Below are 21,188 nucleotides of genomic sequence, written 5' to 3'. Positions count from 1 at the left end.
CTGATCTGTATTTCAAGTCTAATTACCCACCTTGATTCCATATTCTGTCATATCCTTCCTAACAAAAATCTATCAATCTCAGTTTTTGGAATTTCGAATTGATCTTGTCTCAATAGCTTTTTGGATGAGAGTGTTCCAGATTTCCATTGCCCTTTGCGTGAAGAAGTACTTCCTGACATCAAATCTGAATGGCCTAGCTCTAATTTTCACGTTATGCCCCGTTATTCTGGACTCCCCATCAGAGGAAGTAGTTTCTCTCTATCTATCCTATCAAATACTTTAATCACTTTAAACAACTCTTTTACGCACATTGTTGCTACATAGACAGTACATACAACATTTTTGCACATATCTGTGTGACCACATTTGCACAGAGAAGATATGCAATGTTAATATAGGTTTATACAGCAGACAGAATTCATGACTGAAATTGAGCAAAGTATCCGAATAAAAACAGCACGACAACTATTGGCAACAGTGAAACCAGGAGCTGCGGCACAGATTTTCGTAACTGCTAGAAAAGGGAATAATCAGAATCGATGACTTAATTTGTTTAAAAAATGAAGCCATAGTGCGACATTGTTCAAGGTTTAAGAGAGCTACATTTTGGGTTATAAACTCTATTAGCATAGTGCGATTCTGTGCTTGGAAGTGCACTATTAGCAACCACAAGCATAATAATATCCTGAGGCAAATGTTGCAATCCTAGGTTTGTGGAAACGGTCATGAGATTTATTGTAAAGGAACCTTACAGCCTGTACTATTTAATTATAAGATCACAAGATATTTTGGATAAAGAAGGAAGGATCTCTGGCCCATTTGCTATCCTTGCACATTACTAACTCTATCTAATCTCCCTATTACAGCTTAAAGCTATTTCTTAAAAGAACTCCATGTGCTGGTTTCAACTGTGGCTGATCACCCTCTTTGTAAAAAAAAACTGCTCATACCTGTCTTAAACTTACCCTTACAGCACTGAAATTTTATACTGTTATCCTGTTGCCTTTGTGTTTCTGAAAGTATTGTTCCCGGTTCACTTTCTTTATCTTGTTAACAACCTTATACCGTTTATGAGGATTCTCTGAACTAACTCATTTCAAGGTTGAAAAATCCTAGGTTATGTAAACATTCCTCGTAACTCATACCTTTTACATCAAAGATAAGCATCATTGCACTCGACATTACCCTTTATTTCATCTCTGGGTAGCTAATATAATATAGCCCGCCATCTTATTCACTGTTTATTGCCAAATCGTATCATGAATGACAAGTCAACCAATGTCTCTAGATTCTATGAACTCTCCATTTGGCTAGCTCTATCATTCAATAAAGTGCTTATCTGATTTTACTTGCCAATATCCAGTACCTTGTACTTGTCAGTATGGTCTTCATTTGCTCCTAATCAGCCCAAGTCCATACCCTAACAAACTCTTTGTAGAATCCTGGCTGCTTCCTCTGACTGTGCAGCTACCACCCCTAAGTTGATGTCATCTGTTTATTTAAACTACTTTGCATTGAGTCTGTGAATACAGATCATTTAGGTCTTCTAGGAATATAATTAATCTCTGAGGCACCGCTTAATATTTCTTCCTCCCACCACCCCATTTTGACATAACTCCTGTTACAATCAGGTGAGGAGGGGTCGAAGGGCTCCCCTCTTTCCTTCTCCTTGTTTGACCAAAATAAGTTTATTTGTTTTTTATGTGGATATACTTGCCAATTCAGTGAGTGTTTAACTGTTTATATGCCATGATCATAAAAAGAACTAATCGGACAGGTTTTCTTGAGTTTAACGAAGAAGGAGGTTAACTTTATTGTACTTAACCCAATCTAAGTAAAATAATAAAATATGCTCCAATTTTCACACACACAAACACATAAGTTACAGAATGGGGAAAGATAGATTGGTCGAATTAGAGTCCAGAGAAATAAAAGGGGTATACAGTCTGTGGAGGTTGGTGACCCGGCTGGCTTCAGGCTGACTTAGGTAGTCGTGCGACTTTCTCTTGGTGGTCCTGAGGCTTCTGGTTTGAAGATTTGTGCAGCAGATTTGGTGGTTCTTCTGGAGACAGCAGTGCAACTCATTTTTTTCAAGGAGTCTCTGTCTGCAGTGGGGCATACCTTGGTGGTCACAGTCAACAGGCAGGGTTGAAGTTTGCAAGGTGGGTTAAAGTTTGCAAGGTGGATTGGAGAGAGAAAGGAAGGAGGGACCCCACTTGGTCTTCTCTATGTCAGTGTCTAGTTGCTTATTTAGAGAGATACAGCACTGAAACAGGCCCTTCGGCCCACCGAGTCTGTGCCGAACATCAACCACCCATTTTATACTAATCCTATATTCCTACCAAACATCCCCACCTGTCCCTATATTTCCCTACCACCTACCTATACTAGTGACAATTTTTTATAATGGCCAATTTACCTGTCAACCTGCAAGTCTTTTGGCTTGTGGGAGGAAACCGGAGCACCCGGAGAAAACCCACGCAGACACAGGGAGAACTTGCAAACTCCACACAGGCAGTACCCGGAATCGAACCCGGGTCCCTGGAGCTGTGAGGCTGCAGTGCTAACCACTGCGCCACTGTGCCGCCCTATTGGCTGCTGCAGAGAAAACACCAGCTAAAGCACACAGATGGTGAACCTGTCACATGGCTGTCCCCCAGTGATTCAAGCATGTTGGTTACCAATGTGTATTTCCTCTTGCAAATTAATCAGTCCATGTCTAAGGATTCCCTTCTCACAACCAGGGTCCCATTGTTTAAGTGATTAGGTTTGAGTGGTTTGTCTCCACCAGTTTAAAATTCAGGTGATGGCCTTGATGCCTTCCTAATGGGAACAGGATCGTTAATTCATCCAGATTCCCCAGATCATTGTCTGCACAGACCCATCAGGAACATTCTATCTCCACCTGAATACATTGGAATATGGAGTACAGTGATGCAAATTGGAATGACCATCTTTAGCCAATAGTATAGAGTCACCTTTTATCTGTTCCTTAAAAAAAAAAATCAGGTTTCCAGCCGGAAAGCATGTTTTCTGCAAAGCATGTTTTCGTGACACTCCCCTACAGCTACCATCTCCTTTTTGCTGAGCCAGTGATTATCCCAATGTCTACTCCTTCTGAATCTGTGGGCTGAATTTTATGGGCCTCCTAGGGATGGGAACACAGGCAGAGGGGCCCCATAAAATTGCGTGAGAAGGTGGGGTGTGGAGTGCCCATCGCCTTCCTGATGCCTTCCAATTTAATCCGTGGCGGGGAAGGCTGAAAACAGCCTTCCCGTCCCAGGCCAATTGAGGCCCTTAGTTGGCCAATTAATGGCCACTTAAGGGCTCTTATCACCTCCACCTAAATTAAATGGAGGACGGAGGGGACCGCCACCCTATGGAGATGCTGGCAAGTAAAACCTGGCAGCCTCTTGGTGGAGTTGTGGGGTCTCTCCTTTGGGAGTACACCAGGGATGCCAGAGGACCCCCCTGGGGGCGATAGCTGCCCCCCGGCAGGACTACCCACACTCACTGACACCCAACCCACCCTATTACCGGGGCCTGCCTGAATAGCTCTGGCGACCCTGACCCCACTGACCTCTTCTTTGCAGGGCCTCCTGCAGTACTGGCAGCGACCACTGCTCAAAGTGGCGCTGTTGGTACTGCAGAACTGCTGGCTCTCTGATTGGTCGGCAGCTCTGGGGGTGGGAGCTTGTCCCTTAAAGGGACAGCGTCCCCGACTGCAGGCAGTTAATTGCCTGCCCGCTGTGGAATTGCAACGAGGGTCCGAAACAGGGCCGAGACGGGTTCTCCAACTGCCCTCTGGCCCACTGCTGGGATCTCTATCGCCAAAATGGGGTGATCAGGTCAGTTTGAGAGTTGAGAATTGCAAGTATACCTGCATTTTTTTTTACACAGAGAATTCAAACAGGAAGGAGTTGGTGAGCATAATATATGCTTGTAAATCCTTTTTATATGAATTGACTAAAGCTTTAGTCAAAGTGGTCTGAAGTGCATTTGCATTTGTTTCAATGCGAGAAGTATAACAGGTAAGGCAGATGAACTTGGATTAGTACTTGGAAATATGATGTTGTTGCTATTACTGAGACTTGGTTGAGGGAAGGGCAGGATTGACAGTTAAATGTTCCAGGCTTCAGAAGCTTCAGGCGGGATAGAGGGGGATGTAAAAGGGGTGGGGGAGTTGCATTACTGGTTAAGGAGAATATCACAGCTGTACTGCGGGAGGACACCTCAGAGGGGTCATGCAGCGAGGCAATATGTGTGGAGCTCAGGAATAGGAAGGGTGCAGTCACGATGTTGGGGGTTTACTACAGGCCTCCCAACAGCCAGCGGGAGGTAGAGGAGCAGATATGTAGACAGATTTTGGAAAGATGTAAAGGTAACAGGGTTGTGGTGGTGGGTGATTTTAACTTCCCCTATATTGACTGGGACTCACTTAGTGCTAGGGGCTTGGATGGGGCAGAATTTGTGAGGAGCATCCAGGAAGGCTTCTTGAAACAGTATGTAGATAGTCCAACGAGGGATGGGGCCATTCTGGACCTGGTATTGGGGAATGAGCCCGGCCAGGTGGTCGAAGTTTCAGTGGGGGAGCATTTCGGGAGCAGTGACCATAATTCCATAAATTGTAAGGTACTTGTGGATAAGGATAAGAGTAGTCCTCGGGCGAAGGTGCTAAATTGGGGGAAGGCTAATTATAACAATATTAGGCAGGAACTGAAGAATTTAGATTGAGGGGCGGCTGTTTGAGGGTAAATCAACATCTGACATGTGGGAGTCTTTCAAACGTCAGCTGATTAGAATCCAGGACCAGCATGTTCCTGTGAGGAAGAAAGACAAGTTTGGCAAGTTTTGGGAAGCTTAGATAACGCGGGATATTGTGAGCCTAGTCAAAAAGAAAAAGGAAGCATTCGTAAGGGCTGGAAGGCTAGGAACAGACGAAGCACTTGAGGAATATAAAGACAGTAGGAAGGAACTTAAGAAAGGAGTTAGGAGGGCTAAAAGGGGTCATGAAAAGTCATTGGCAAACAGGATTAAGGAAAATCCCAAGGCTTTTTAGACGTATATAAAGAGCAAGAGGGTAACCCGGGAAAAGGTTGGCCCACTCAAGGACAGAGATGGGAATCTATGTGTGGAGCCAGAGGAACTGGGCGCGGTGCTAAATGAGTACTTTGCATCAGTATTCACCAAAGAGAAGGACTTGGTGGATGATGAGCCTAGGGAAGGGAGTGCAGATAGTCTCAGTCATCTCATTATCAAAAAGGAGGAGGTGTTGGATGTCTTGCAAAGCATTAAGGTGGATAAGTCCCCAGGGCCTGATAGGATCTACCCTAGAATACTGAGGGAGGCAAGGGAGGAAATTGCTGGGGCCTTGACAGAAATCTTTGCATCCTCATTGGCTACAGGTGAGGTCCCAGAAGACTGGAGAATAGCCAATGTTATTCCTTTGTTTAAGAAGGGTGGCAAGGATAATCCAGGAAATTATAGGCCGGTGAGCCTTACGTCAGTGGTAGGGAAACTATTAGAGAGGATTCTTCGGGACAGGATTTACTCCCATTTGGAAACAAACGAACTTATTAGCGAGAGACAGCATGGTTTTGTGAAGGGGAAGTCGTGTCTTACTAATTTGATTGAGTTTTTTGAGGAAGTGACGAAGATGATTGATGAAGGAAGGGCAGTGGATGTTATCTATATGGACTTTAGTAAAGCCTTTGACAAGGTCCCGCATGGCAGACTGGTACAAAAGGTGAAGTCACACAGGATCAGAGGTGAGCTGGCAAGATGGATACAGAACTGGCTCGGTCACAGAAGACAGAGGGTATCAGTGGATGGGTGTTTTTCTGAATGGAGGGATGTGACTAGTGGTATTCCGCAGGGATCAGTGCTGGGACCTTTGCTGTTTGTCGTATATATAAATGATTTGGAGGAAAATGTAGCTGGTCTGATTAGTAAGTTTGCGGACGACACAAAGGTTGGTGGAGTTGCGGATAATGATGAGGATTGTCAGAGGATACAGCAGGATATAGATTGGTTGGAGACTTGGGTGGAGAAATGGCAGATGGAGTTTAATCCGGACAAATGTGAGGTAATGCATTTTGGAAGATCTAATGCAGGTGGGAAGTATACAGTAAATGGCAGAACCCTTAGGAGTATTGACAGGCAGAGAGATCTGGGCGTACAGGTCCACAGGTCACTGAAAGTGGCCACGCAGGTGGACAGGTGGATAAGGTAGTCAAGAAAGCATACGGCATGCTTGCCTTCATCGGTCGGGGCATAGAGTTTAAAAATTGGTAAGTCATGTTGCAGCTGTGCAGAACCTTAGTTAGGCCACACTTAGAATATTGCGTGCAATTCTGGTTGCCACACTACCAGAAGGACGTGGAGGCTTTGGAAAGGGTACAGAGGAGGTTTTCCAGGATGTTGCCTGGTCTGGAGGGCATTAGCTATGAGGAGAGGTTGGAAAAACTCGGATTGTTTTCACTGGAATGACGGAGGTGGAGGGGCGACATGTTACAAAGTTATGAGCGGCATGGACAGAGTGGATAGTCAGAAGCTTTTTCCCAGGGTGGAATAGTCATTTACTAGGGGACATAGGTTTAAGGTGCGAGGGGAAAAGTTTAGAGGGGATGTGCGAGGCAAGTTTTTTACACAGAGGGTGGTGAGTGCCTGGAACTTGCTGCCAGGGGAGGTGGTGGAAGCAGATACGATAGTGACGTTTAAGAGACATCCTGACAAATACATGAATAGGAAGGGAATAGAGGGATATAGGCCCCGGAAGTGCAGAAGGTTTTAGTTTAGGCAGGCATCAAGATCGGCGCAGGCTTGGAGGGCCGAATGGCCTGTTCCTGTGCTGTACTGTTCTTTGTTCTTTGTTCTTTTTGTTCTTTGTTCTTCACAGAATAAAGTCCACAATGTATATTTTCCAACATCAGATGTATAAGTGACTTTCTAGCACCACTGATTTCTTGGAAAGCCAAAGTCTCATTATAATCTTGCTGCTTCCCTGAATAGTTAACTTGTAAGCAGAGATGAAAAACGACTCTTTTGTGGACTAATGCTATTGTATACTTAGTATGAAAGTACAAATTATTTATTGGCTCGTTATGGAATACCAGGTGCTATTTTATTCTAAAATGTAACAACTAGGACAGAATCACCTGACAGCAATTTAATTGTATGATGCCGCCTCTGTATAAAGGGCTAGTGAAGGTTAGGAATGAATGATTGTGTTCGTGCATGTGACTGTTGAGAGTCGCCAAGTACCAGAAGAAATGTCACTGAGATTAGAAGCCAATGTCAGCCGGGAAAACCCTACCCCTTATTCTAAAAATGTCAAGAGGTCAGGTGCTAGGTTTTTGTTTAAATGCTTTCTTTGGAGCAATGTCGTGACATTTCAGAAGTTATGAAGATTTACAATATAGAAAATTAAGTTTTATGTTATGACATTGTACATTGAAGCAGAAAGTTAGTTCATCATTAGAAGCTTTGGAAAAGGTTTCAGAAAATGCTGGGGAAACACAGAAAATTCATCAGCCTCTGATAAATGATGAGACATGTTAATGCTTTGGGTGTAGACTCTTCAACACCTGAAACATTAAAATGCTTTTGTTTTCTCTTTTCAGATGCTGCCAAACCATTTGTGCGGTCTTAGAATTTTCAGTCTTCATTTCAAATTTGCAGCATGAACAGTTTATCTTTATTTGAGATTTCAACTATTTTCAGTGGAAAATGCCCAAGTAAATCAGCAAGTCTCAATGAAGTTTGTTGTCTGTTGTCACGCCTGTGGCCTGTAATATATATTGTATATGTTATGTAAACCTTTTAATGAATGACGATTACGACAACTGGCAATTATCTGAAGGCATTTTTAACTGCAGGAAGGTGATCCTACATCTGACATTGTGATCATTGTGGTTGTGATCATCTAAGTTGCTATCTGCCTCAATGTTGTTCAGTTCTGTGAAGCTGGCCGTTGCAGGCACACTTTGTTTTGGCAGCACGCAATAGGCAAGTAAGAGCCTGACAGTCATGAGGAATGTATCTTATCTACTCACGTGCATGCCGGCGATGTAAACTATGAAGTGATTCTTTTAGAAAACTGCTGAAAAGTACATTTGCCTGATGATTCTCTATGCTTGGCAAGTCCTTCTGTGTGATTCCAACTTAAAGCTGTTCAGATAAATCTGTCAGTATTTGATGGATCTGCGTTCCTTTTAACGCTCTGTGGTCCTGACACTATCTTTTAGGTGGATTCCATTGGGTATTTGTACGCCTTCCTAATGTTTTTGCAGCCTACAAAAGAATTAGTGCCAACAATGCAGCATGCCATTGTGGGCCCATTCTTGGGCTGGTGCCTGTGATTTGTTCTGCATGGCACGTTTCCAATCTCCACCTGGTAATCAGTTGCCAGGGGTGAGCAAGACAGATGAATCATTCTACTTGGAAGGAGGGGGGTGGAAATTGGAGAGAAAGCCAATTCTTCGTGCTCCTGAGCATCTTACAGTCGTACTGACAGGAGGTCAGGAATGGATAAAATGCCCAACCTCTTAGTCAGGGTATCATAGAATCAAACAGCACAGAATGAGCCAACAAGGCCCATCTTGCCTGTGCTAATATAGTGCGAGTAGAGTGGGGACGGAAGAAAGGAGAAATGAGAATGAAAAAGCAGGGAAAGAAAAAGATGATTGTTTTAGAGAGCAAATGAATAATTTCACATCAATGATATTGGTAAAGCCATTCAGGAACACAGTGACCATTTTAGTATACTGGAACAATTACAGAAATAAGTTTCTCATTAGAGAAAGATCTGAAAATACTATTTTTAAACTCTTAATAATCTAAGTGGTTTTTTTTACAGGTTTCCTGTGTCATTATTTTGTTCCTCCATGAACAAGAAATGAGGCCAAAAAGACTTGTGTTTGTGTCACTGATCTAAAAGAGTATTGTCCTTTTGAAAAAGTCTTTTAATTACAAATGTGCACGACCTGCTGACATAAACTGTGTTGAAATCTATTAAATATCACTTGTTATTGTTGCTGCTGTGGTGAAAATGACTGCAAATGCCATTCCCTTCCCAAATAAAATGTAAGCTAAAGATTTTTTCATGAATACTTTAAATCACTGGGAATGCTTTGAAGCTCTAGTTTTACCTAATGTGCCCGGAAAGAATGAGCTGCCTAATTTATACCTTACCCAATTTTCCACTCCATTGAACTCAATGGAGCCTTAAATATGAGCAGGTGTAAATCGACTTTCCCACCCAAACACACCCCATTCCCATTGGATGCGTCAGGTTAAAATTGGGGCTTAATAAGATTTCTGAGAGACAAAAAAGAGGTCTATGGATAGAGGATATGAAATGAGAAACTCTCCTTGTGACCCAAATTCTGAGCAGCATACACCCACATGTGTCATTGTCAAAGACACCCATAGAGATACCTGCCATATTTCATTGACCATGAAGAATTCAATTTATGCTACTATACCAGTTGTTTAAAATTGTTTTTATTCTGATGCTAATGTGGAATCAAATTCCTTTTACGGTTCGAGTCTCGTTGCTGTTCAATAAACAGAGGCTTCATTCAATGAGAATTTACCGGTTGGTAGGGTAGGGAATTTTGCAGATTGACATGTGCTTGGCTGTTTTTTTTGCTGCAGTTCAGAAGTTGCTAGCATTTTAATGTTGAAGCATAGCAGACAGAAAAAAAATTAAACATACTGTTTTTATAAAGAAAAGATGTATACTAAATTTATTGATGAGGGCGGCACACTTCAGATATGATTGTGATGCATGCAAATCTATTCGTGATGATTTTTTAAAAAGTATTTTAAAATACAAAGGTAGTCTAACTGCTAATTAACCTGAAGATCCATTAGGATCAATTAGCCTGTAGTTGACCAAAGGAAACCATATGTCTTGTGGTCGTAAAGAAATACATGTATTTACACACAGTTACATATTACAAGGCTACGGGCCAAGTGCTGGAAAATGGGCTTAGAATAGATAGGTATTAGATATTAGAACATTACAGCGCAGTACAGGCCCTTCGGCCCTCGATGTTGCGCCGACCTGTGAAACCATCTGACCTACACTATTCCATTTTCATCCATATGTCTATCCAATGACCACTTAAATGCCCTTAAAGTTGGCAAGTCTACTACTGCTGCAGGCAGGGCGTTCCACGCCCCTACTACTCTCTGAGTAAAGAAACTACCTCTAACATCTGTCCTATATCTATCACCCCTCAACTTAAAGCTATGTCCCCTCGTGTTTGCCATCACCATCCGAGGAAAAAGACTCTCACTATCCACCCTATCTAACCCTCTGATTATCTTATATGTCTCTATTAAGTCACCTCTCCTCCTCCTTCTCTCCAATGAAAACAACCTCAATCAAGTCTCTCAGCCTTTCCTCGTAAGACCTTCCCTCCATACCAGGCAACATCCTAGTAAATCTCCTCTGCACCCTTTCCAAAGCTTCCACATCCTTCCTATAATGCGGTGACCAGAACTGCATGCAATACTCCAGGTGCGGTCTCACCAGAGTTTTGTACAGCTGCAGCATGACCTCGTGGCTCCGAAACTCAATCCCCCTACTAATAAAAGCTAACACACCATATGCCTTCTTAACAGCCCTATTAACCTGGGTAGCAACCTTCAAGGATTTATGTACCTGGACACCAAGATCTCTCTGTTCATCTACACTACCAAGAATCTTCCCATTAGCCCATTACTCTGCATTCCTGTTACTCCTTCCAAAGTGAATCACCTCACACTTTTCCGCATTAAACTCCATTTGCCATCTCTCAGCCCAGCTCTGCAGCCTATCTATGTCCCTCTGTACCCTACAACATCCTTCGGCACTATCCACAACTCCACCGACCTTAGTGTCATCTGCAAATTTACTAACCCACCCTTCTACAGCCTCTTCCAGGTCATTTATAAAAATGACAAACAGCAGTGGCCCCAAAACAGATCCTTGCGGTACACCACTAGTAACTAAACTCCAGGATGAACATTTGCCATCAGCCACCACCCTCTGTCTTCTTTCAGCTAGCCAATTTCTGATCCAAAGCTCTAAATCACCTTCAACCCCATACTTCCGTATTTTCTGCAATAGCCTACCATGGGGAACCTTATCAAACGCCTTACTGAAATCCATATACACCACATCCACTGCTTTACCCTCATCCACCTGTTTGGTCACCTTCTCAAAAAACTCAATAAGGTTTGTGAGGCACGGCCTACCCTTCACAAAACCGTGCTGACTATCGCTAATGAACGTATTCTTTTCAAGATGATTATAAATCCTGTCTCTTATAACCTTTTCCAACATTTTACCCACAACCGAAGTAAGGCTCACAGGTCTATAATTACCAGGGCTGTCTCTACTCCCCTTCCTGAACAAGGGGACAACATTTGCTATCCTCCAGTCTTCCGGCACTATTCCTGTCGACAATGACGACATAAAGATCAAGGACAAAGGCTCTGCAATCTCCTCCCTAGCTTCCCAGAGAATCCTAGGATAAATCCCATCTGGCCCAGGGGACTTATCTATTTTCACACTTTCCAAAATTGCTAACACCTCCTCCTTGTGAACCTCAGTCCCATCTAGCCTAGTAGCCTGAATCTCAGTATTCTCCTCGACAACATTTTCTTTCTCTACTGTAAATACTGACGCAAAATATTCATTTAACGTTTCCCCTATCTCCTCTGATTCCACACACACCTTCCCACTACTATCCTTGATTGGCCCTAATCTAACTCTAGTCATTCTTTTATTCCTGATATACCTATAGAAAGCCTTAGGGTTTTCCCTGATCCTATCCGCCAATGACTTCTCGTGTCCTCTCCTTGCTCTCCCTTTAGATCCTTCCTGGCTAGCTTGTAACTCTCAAGCGCCCTAACTGAGCCTTCACATCTCATCCTAACATAAGCCTTCTTCTTCCTCTTGACAAGCGCTTCAACTTCTTTAGTAAACCACAGCTCCCTCGCTCGACAACTTCCTCCCTGCCTGACAGGTACATACTTATCAAGGACACGCAGTAGCTGCTCCTTGAATAAGCTCCATATGTGCTTGATGACCAGCACAGACACGATGGGCCAAAGGGCCTGTTTCTGTGCTGTATAACTCTATGACTCTTTGATTAGTGTTATACATTATCATTATCATTAGCATTATGTACCTGACCATCATTTTCCAAACCTCTCTGGCTACAGGTGTGGTGCCAGGGGACTGATGACAGGTAAAAAGGGATAGACTAAGTAATTACAGGCAAGTCAGCCTAGCCTTAATGGTGGGAAAACTATTGGAAAAAACTCTGAGAGACAGGATAAATCTTCAATTAGAAAGACACGGATTAATCAAAGGCAGCACGGATTTGTTAAGGGAAGGTCATATCTGACGAACATGACTGAATATTTTGAGAAAGGAAAGAAAAAGGTGGGTCGATGAAAGTAGCTTCCAAGATCTGCACCTGGTCTTTGATGTAGTGGATATGGATTTTAGCAAGGCTTTTGATAAGGTCCCACATGGCAGACTGATCACAAAAGTAAAAGCCCCTAGGATCCAAGGAAAAGTGGCAAGTTGAATCAAAAATTGGCTCGGAGACAGGAAGCAAAGGGCAACATTGATAGGTGTTTTTGTGACTGAAAGGCTGTTTCCAGTGGGGTTCTGCAGGGCTCAGTACTTGGTCCATTGCTTTTTTGTGGTTTATATATCAATGATCTGGACTTGAATGCAGGTGGTATGATTATGGCATTTTTAAACGATACGAAAGTTGGCCATGTAGTTGATAATGAAGAAGAAAACTGTAGACTGCAGGAGGATATCAATGGACTAGTCAGGTGGGTGGAACAGTGGTGAATGGAGTTCAATCTGGAGAAGTAGAAGGTAAAGCATTTAGGTAAGGCTAACAAGGTGAGGGAATACACAATGAATGGTAGGATACTGAGAACTGTAGAGGAACAGAGAGACCTTGGAGTGCATGTCCACAGATCCCTGAAGGTGGCTGGACAGGTGGATAAGGTGGTCAAGAAGGCATACGGGATATTTGCCTTTATTAGCTGAGGAATAGAATATAAGAATGGGCCTATGCGCCTACCCACTGTTTTTATTTATGTTTGTGCTTTGGGCCAGGGCTGTTCATTTTTCTGTCAGTTAACACCCTCTCTGCTTTGTCGTTCAGCACACCATTAACATACCGTTTGCCTTTGTTCCATGTCCTTCTGATCAGTTACTCTGTGGCCCTCTGTCCTATCAACACCTTGCCTTTTGTTATCTCTTGCCTCACCCCCACTTTATTTGCTTAAAACCTATTACATTTCTAGCATTTGCCAGTTCTGATGAAGGGTCTCTGCTCCTCTCTCCACTGATGCTGCCAGACCTGCTGAGTATTTCCAGCATTTCTTGTTTATATTTCAGATTTCCAACACCTGCAGTATTTTGCTTTTATTATTATAAGATGGGAAGGTTATGCTAGAATGGTATAAAATACTAGTTAGGCCATAGCTGAAGTACTGCCTGCAGTTCTGGTCACCTCACTATAGGAAATATGTAATTGCACGAGAGAGGGTACAGGGGAGATTTATGAGGATGTTGTCTGGACTGGAGACTTTTATTTATGAAGAAAATTTGGATCAGTTAGGGTTGTTTTCTTTCGAGCTGAGAAGGCTGAGGGGAGATCTAATTGAAGTGTATAAAATTATGAAGGGTCTAGATAGAGTGTATAGGAAGGCCATATTCCCCTTGGTTGAGGGGTCCATAACCAGGGGGCAAAGATTTAGGGTAAGAGGTAGGAGGTTTAGAGGGGAATTGAGAGGAACCATTTTCACTCAGAGGGTGATGGGAATCTAGATATTACTGCCTGAAAGCATGGTAGAGGCGGAAGCGCTCATAATATTTAAAAAGTACTTAGATATGCATTTTAAGTGCTGTAACCTACAAGGCTACAGGCCAAGAGCTGGAAAATGGGATTCGGATGGATAGCTACTTATCGGCTGGCTCAGACACGATAGGCCAAATGGCCTCCTTCCGTGCTGTAAATTTCTATGATTCCATGACTCTGTGATTAGATGGTCTAATGCGCTTGATCTGATAAAACTCTATACTTTCTGAGTTACCTGCCTCTGAGTCAGAAGGAATTGAATGCAAAAATCAAAGCTGACACTCCACTGCAGAATTGAGGGAGTGCTGCAGTGTTGGAGGTGCTATCTTTCAGATGAGATGTTAAACCAAGGCTGCATCTGCCCTTTCAGGTGGACGTAAAATATCCCACAGCACTATTTCGAAGAACAGGGGAGTCATCCATGGTGTCGTGGCCAATATTTATCCCTCAACCAACATCACCAAAACAGATTATTTGGCCATTATCACATTGCTGTCTGTGGGAGCTTGCTGTGTGCAAATTGGCGACCGTGTTTCCTACATTATAACAGTGACTACACTTCTATAGTACTCCATTGGCTGTAAAGTGCTTTGGGATGTCCTATGACCATGAAAGGTGCTATATAAATATAAGTCTTTCCCTGATCAGCAACATTGGAGATCTGCTATACCCATGTAGCATAAAAAGAAGTCATTTGCAACAAGTTTGTTGTCCGGCATCTGGCAAGCTCCATCTTATTTTAAATCTGTACGGTCAATTAACCAATTCTTTTTCAGTACCTGTTCAATGATCTTTTAGTCTGTCCTCATTTTTTAATGTTGGCTTTGGGAGTTCAAAGTGGTTTAGTTCCGTTTAGTGATACATCACTGAAACAGGCCCTTCGGCCCACCAAGTCTGTGCCGACCATTTATACTAATCCTTCACTAATCCCATATTCCGACCACATCCCCACCTGTCCCTGTATTTCCCTACCACCTACCTATACTAGGGGCAATTTATAATGGCCAATTTACCTATCAACCTGCAAGTCTTTGGCATGTGGGAGGAAACCGGAGAACCCGGAGGAAACCCACGCAGACACAGGGAGAACTTGCAAACTCCACACAGGCAGTACCCAGAATTGAACCCGGGTCGCTGGAGCTGTGAGGCTGCAGTGCTAACCACTGCGCCATTTGTGTGCTTTTATTTACTTCTGGGCTGTGTGTGCTTTGAAATGTGCTACAATAAGCACACGTTAAACAGCAAATCTTACAACTAGGGCCTGAATTGTTGTTGCTATTCAATGTTTTTTATCACATGTTATCAGAATGACAAATGAAGCCAGTCATGCTGTAAAAGCTATACAGTGAAGAAAATGAAATTGCAGGTGGAAGGGAGATGAGAAATGGGAATAACTGTTGTCAGGGTATAGGTTTGTATATTTATGGGTGTGTGTGTGAAGGCCATACCCTATCCTGGTAATCCACGGTATTTGAACTGGTACCCTTGAGGGATGCTGGGGGCCTGTGAGGCAATCAGTTTTCTGTTCGCGTGGGACCAAGTATTTTTCAGCAATAGTTGACTTCCAAGTGCATTCTAACTGCTTTAAAGTAATATACAATGAAAATACTGTAATCCTCTGGGAAACTGATGCTGTCTTTGAGAGGTTAGGACAGGGGAACCCTGGGACTGTGTCAATATTTGCCAGGATTTTCCCACTCAGGACAGTTGAAAAGCTATCAGCTATTGATTGTCAGGTAAACAATATGAATGTATGATGTTACGAATGTGCTTCCATTTTTTGTTAAACTTTCTTGGTGACTTGGGTTTTAAAACTGAAAAGGATTCCATAGATGCTGGAATTTGTGTTTTTTTCCTAAATGAGGTCATTGGAAGGCTTTTTGGACTTGGTTTGTAAACAACCCTTACTGGAAGGCACCTGTTTTCAGATAAGTGCCCAGTGCGGGCTTTTTGACCTAGGGAGAATGTTTACAGAGAAGTGACGGGTCAAGATTTATAGGGGTCAGATGGCTTGACTCTTGAGATATTGTTTTTGGTTTCGCTTTGGACAGTGAGTTGGGGTGTGGACAGTGGTTTGAAAGGAGTTTAAAAATCAAACTGCCATGGACAAAACCCCAGCTCAGCTTTTTCCATCTCTTTGAAAAACCTGCCAGCTTTTCCAGCTCTTTGAGAAGCTCTTAGAAGCAAGTGTAAGAAATAGAGAAATTGATGCTACATTCCTCCTGAAAGGCCTGCCAGAAATCCCTGTTGCCGCATTTCTCCTGAAAAGCCTGCCAAGCTGATCTTCAACGCCGCCCGAAAAGAACTGTTCTAGAAAGATCCCAGTGACAGCTGTCTGTGGGTATTTGGGATGCCAGAATAAAGGGACAACAGACATATTTTCACATCTCTTTTTTCTTCAAGAATTAGCGAGTATTTGGCCAAAGTCTTTTTTTTGTCTTTTTTTGTAACAGAGCTCTGAAGAGAAAACCTCTTTATTTTTTGGTTAACGTGTGTGTGTGTGTGGCTAAGGTAAAAAAAGGAAACTTACATATTACAATCTGTGTGTTAATGCTTTGCTTCATTACTGGTTAAGGCCTGTTTTATAATAATCTGATAATTTTGTTGTTTATTAAGGAAACCTGGTTGGTGTATTTTGTCTGGGATAAAGAGTAGAGTATATGATTGACCTTTTCAGTAACTGCCTAAACATTTAAATATATGTTGTGATCAGTGGAGAAGTGGAACTAGAAAAGACAGTGCACTCCTCCCATTTTGGTCGTAACAATGATAAAAGGGCTATGTCCTTTCTTGGTAATCAAGTATTGATCATCACTTGAGTGTTTATGTCCCAATTCAATGTAGATGTCATTGCATATTGATGATACTAGTTATCTCCATTAATAAAAATTAAATGACCTCATACTGACTAATGCATCTAATAGAATTTCAAAGCATATATGCCCTGTCCTGTTTTTAAAACCATCATGTCATATTTGGATTCAGGTGATTGCTATAAATACTTTTATTACTGTCTTGTAATTATTCCCCGATATCTATAATTTTCCATATTGTACACATTAGTTTCTACTTTATTCCTCAATGCTGTGTGAAATTTTCCCAGGACAAGGACATTTTGACTCTGCACCTCATATCATCTTCAGTTTTCCAACAGTACTGCCAAATTCAGTATCTCTTTAATCTCCCACCATACATAAGCATTTCTTTCTGCTGTGTTATCCTATTTGGTTTCATTGTAAATGTGTTGATAAATTATTGGTGCTGAATAAGCTATAAGGATTCTTCCATATAGAATGTCTTTTGGACTAATGGTGTTGGCTGTCACCAAGTTAGTCCTTGCAAGTATATAAATCAATTGTCTCCATCATACGGCTGAATTTTTGGCCCTCCCCACCCCTTAAGGCAGGAATGAAGCCGGGGACCCAAAAATACCGCACCAGCCGGCATGTCAATTTCAGGTTGCCATTAGCAGTACCTGCATGTGTGTCAGTTTCAGGATACCATTTTTGGCGCCGGCAAAGTTCATCATGGCTGGGGGAGGACGGAACAGTGATCCCATCTGCCTCCTGATTGAGGCAAACGAAAGTACTTTTAAGCTCGTTATGAGCTTGAGAAGGAGAGGTTTAAATTTTTAAGGGGGTATGCGGGTTTAAGGAGCTCTCCATTTCTGATCAAGTAAAGGGAGGCAGGTACAGAGCCAGTCATGACTTCCCAGGAATTACCTTGGCCCCATAAGAGAGTCAATGGGGCAAAGGGGGACTCACATTTGCAAAGAAGGTGCCCTTAATGCTGCGCAGATAATGGGGAGAGTGGGCACTCAGCACTCGGGCATTGAGCAGGCCCCCCCCACTGGCATCACAGGGGCAGAGGGCATTGGGTCTCACCACCAATGTTGAATTTCCCCAGGTGGTGGGTATCATCGATTGTACTCGTCTGGCCATCAAAGGACCCAATGACCACCCACTCAGATTCATCAAGAAGAAGGGCTTCCACTCCCTCAATGTCAACTGGTCTGCGACCACAATAGCTTTCTCCATGTGTGCGCTCGCTTTCCCACCACAACTCCTTCATCCTCTGTTAGTCTATGCTTCCTCAGATCTTCACTCCAACCCCCAAAGTGCATGGATGGATCCGAGGGGACAAGAGATATCCCTTGAAGAGATGGCTGCTCACCCCTGTATGAGCGTCTGGGCCAGTCAGGAGGCACCCTCCAATACCCTCCTGCTAGGGTCTCTGTCATGGTGGCGGTCTGCTGCGCTTTCCATAACTTGGCCCTCCAGAGAGCCTTGAGGATGGTGGGGCCCTGGAAGGAGACAGCCCATTCTGGGAGGAGTAGGAGATGATAGGGCAGGATGAATTTGAGATGGAGGGAAATGACGCAGAACAGAGAAGTGTCCCGGCTGCACAAAGAGGTGGCCGGACACTGCTCGGGGCGGGAAGGGCTCGTGAGGATGCAATGAACATCAGGGATCTCCTGATTCAGAAAGGTTTCAACTGAGCCCCTCTGACCCAGATTGGAAGGCTGTCTGAGATACCCATGCTAACACATGGATGGAAGATGCAGCCTAGAATATCTAATCACTTCCCGCCAATAAAGGAAACACATCTGCCCAGAGGTTTTGCCCTCACTGTGGAAAATCCTGTTATCTTTTTTTTCATTCGTTCAAGGGATGTGGGCTAGGCCAGCATTTATTGCCCATCCATATTAACCCTTTAGAAGGTGGTGGTGAGCTGCCTTCTTGAACCACTGCAGTCCTTGGAGTGTAGGTACATCAACAGTGCTGTTTAGGAAGGGAGTTCCAGGATTTTGACCCAGCAATAGTGAAGGAACAGCAATGTAGTTCCAAGTCAGGATGGTGTGTGGCTTGGAGGGGAACTTGCAGGTGGTGGTGTTCCCATGCATCTGCTGCCCTTGTCCTTCTAGGTGGTAGAGGTTGTGAGTTTGGAAGGTGCTGTTGAAGGAGCTTTGATGAGTTGCTGCAGTGCATCTTGTAGATGGTACACACTGCTGCCACTGTGCATTGTTTGTGAAGGGAGTGAATATTGAAGGTGGTGGATGGGGTGCCAATCAAGCAGGCTACCTTTTCCTGGATGGTTTCGAGTTTCATGAATGTTGTTGGAGCTGCACCATCCAGGCAAATGGAGAGTATTCCATCACAATCCTGACTTGTGCCTTGTGGATGATGGACAGGCTTTGGGGAGACAGGAGGTGAGTTATTTGGCGCAGAATTCCCAGCCTCTGACCTGCTCTTGTAACTACAGTATTTATGTGGCTTGTTCAGTTCAGTTTCTGGTCAATGGTAATTTCAGCATCTCATACCACTTTTCCGGTCTTGGCAGCTTAAAGCATCATCATGTCATCATTTATACAGTGCTAAGAGAGGAAAGCAATAGACAGAGACAGTAACAACATACCCCAGTGATCTGTGTCACCTGGTGACCTCATCCTGCCATCCTCTGGGAACAGGACCTCTCTTCACTCTCTCACGGCCTCCAACATTAGATCCAGGTTAGCGTCAGTGAAACAAAGGGCAGCCCTTCCCCGGGTCCCAGGCCTCCACTCTACTGTGACATCTCGCTTCCCTCTGGTGCTGTGGAAGGCTTTGGCACAATCAGCAACCTCAGTGATGGCTGCCATGGGGAGTCTAATTCAATTGCCCGCTTCATCTGACCTGCCTCTGTTCCTGCCCTCACTGGCTCTATGTGGACAGGAAACCCATATCAATTGAGGGCTCACCCCCATGAAAATTGAGCCTTTAATCAGTTTTCCACTGGGGGCTGGGTTCCTGGCCCGAAAATGAACCTGGCTCCTATTTCCCGCCTCTGTGGTGAAAATTAAGCCTATAATCTGTCATTGACTTTTGTAAGATCAACAAAAATACAATGCTGTCGTACCACATAATATCAAGATGCAATATTCAATAAGCTGTAGATTTTTAGCACTTTACAACATAAAGTTTTAAGAATTCCAGGCTGCGAAATCTGGCTCTGTAGTGCCCAGTTGTTCGACACTGAGTGCCATTTTGATTTCAAAATGCGCCTATGATGAGTGCACACACTTCCGATGGCAGCCACATCAGACGCCATTGAGGCCGTCAGCTGGCGCACAGGGAGCATCCAGACTGTGGCACCAATCAGTATTTTGGAGCTTGATGTTCCAGCTAACGCTGTCTCTTAACTTGCACACGTTCAGAGTTTAGGAGCAAGAAGGAGCCCACCAGTGCTATTTAAAGGAATCATCAACTACTCTCAGGTTAGTTACTGATTGATTTCTATTGGCTCTTGCTGCAATTATAGGAGTGTTTGGTGGTTTCCAGAATTGTTTAAAGTTGATGAGGTCTACAGGGAGTGGTGTGGAATGTGCTGAAGGACTTTGCGCTGACTTTATGCATTCTGCACAAACCTCTTGCTTCCAGGCATGGGTGCAATATTTTGCATCCCATTTGGCCTGCAGCATGACAAGGAAAAAGAGCAGAGGCAACACAGAGGAGGATAAGCTGCTGGAAGAGGGAGGATGGGTAGAAGGCCTTTCAACAGGAGGCTATATCTGCCTAGGGCATGGCATGGGTCAGCAACCTTAATAACAAGAAGAGCCATTTTTTAACCTTTTGTCAAAAATGCAATATCTTAAGAGCTGCAATACTGTTGCTCAAGTGCCAATAATATTGAAAAACAAGACAGGTACACATTTCAACAACATTTTAAAGGTTTTTTACAAATTTGATGATTGATACTTTTTCACAAGTACAATGTTAATAAAAGTTTTAAAAACGATACAAGCCATTTAATTAACATGAAAATCCTGGAACTCCCTTCCGAACAGCACTGTTAGTGTACCTAGACCCCAAGGACTGCAGCAGTTCACCTTCTCAAGGGCAATTAGAGATGGGCAATAAATGCTGGCCTAGCCAGCGATGCCCACATCCCATGAATGCATAATAATAATAAAATGAGTTTGATCGATCAAGGTCAGGAGCTGCCCGACTCCTTAATGAGCCATGCGCGGCTCTGGAGCCGCAGGTTGCAGACCCCTGGCCTCGGGTGTTCATGGAGCAATTCTCCGACCTTCGCCTCAATGAAGAACAGTGTGTCAGATGACATAAGGATGTCCTCACTGAAATCTACCACCAGTGGCAGTCACAACTGCAGCCCCAGAGCAGGGCAAGGATGGCATTGCCAGTGACTTTGAAAGTGACTGTGGCTATGAATTTTTATGCGTAGGTTCCTTCCAGACTGGAGCAGGAGATATTTGCAACATTCCCCAGTTTGCAACCCACTGTTGAATGAGAGAGGTCACTGAGG

At 43.5% G+C, this 21,188-nt stretch overlaps 1 protein-coding gene and 1 long non-coding RNA gene across 3 annotated transcripts in view; one reads left to right on the top strand and one right to left on the bottom strand.

The window, feature by feature from the left end:
* The window catches only part of LOC137379481 (uncharacterized), a 58,793-nt gene extending 57,346 nt beyond the window's left edge, over window positions 1-1,447 (bottom strand). Inside the window, exon 1 of the long non-coding RNA XR_010976826.1 lies at window positions 1,367-1,447. This is a non-coding gene — a long non-coding RNA (uncharacterized lncRNA). The remainder of the gene's footprint in view (window positions 1-1,366) is intronic.
* Window positions 1-21,188, top strand: part of LOC137379480 (monocarboxylate transporter 2-like) — a 237,364-nt gene that overhangs the window by 4,537 nt on the left and 211,639 nt on the right. The window lies entirely within an intron of this gene.

This window comes from Heterodontus francisci, chromosome 18 (genome assembly GCF_036365525.1).
Source record: "Heterodontus francisci isolate sHetFra1 chromosome 18, sHetFra1.hap1, whole genome shotgun sequence".
Taxonomy (NCBI): Eukaryota; Metazoa; Chordata; class Chondrichthyes; order Heterodontiformes; family Heterodontidae; genus Heterodontus; species Heterodontus francisci.
This window is presented reverse-complemented; position numbering and strand designations above follow the sequence as displayed.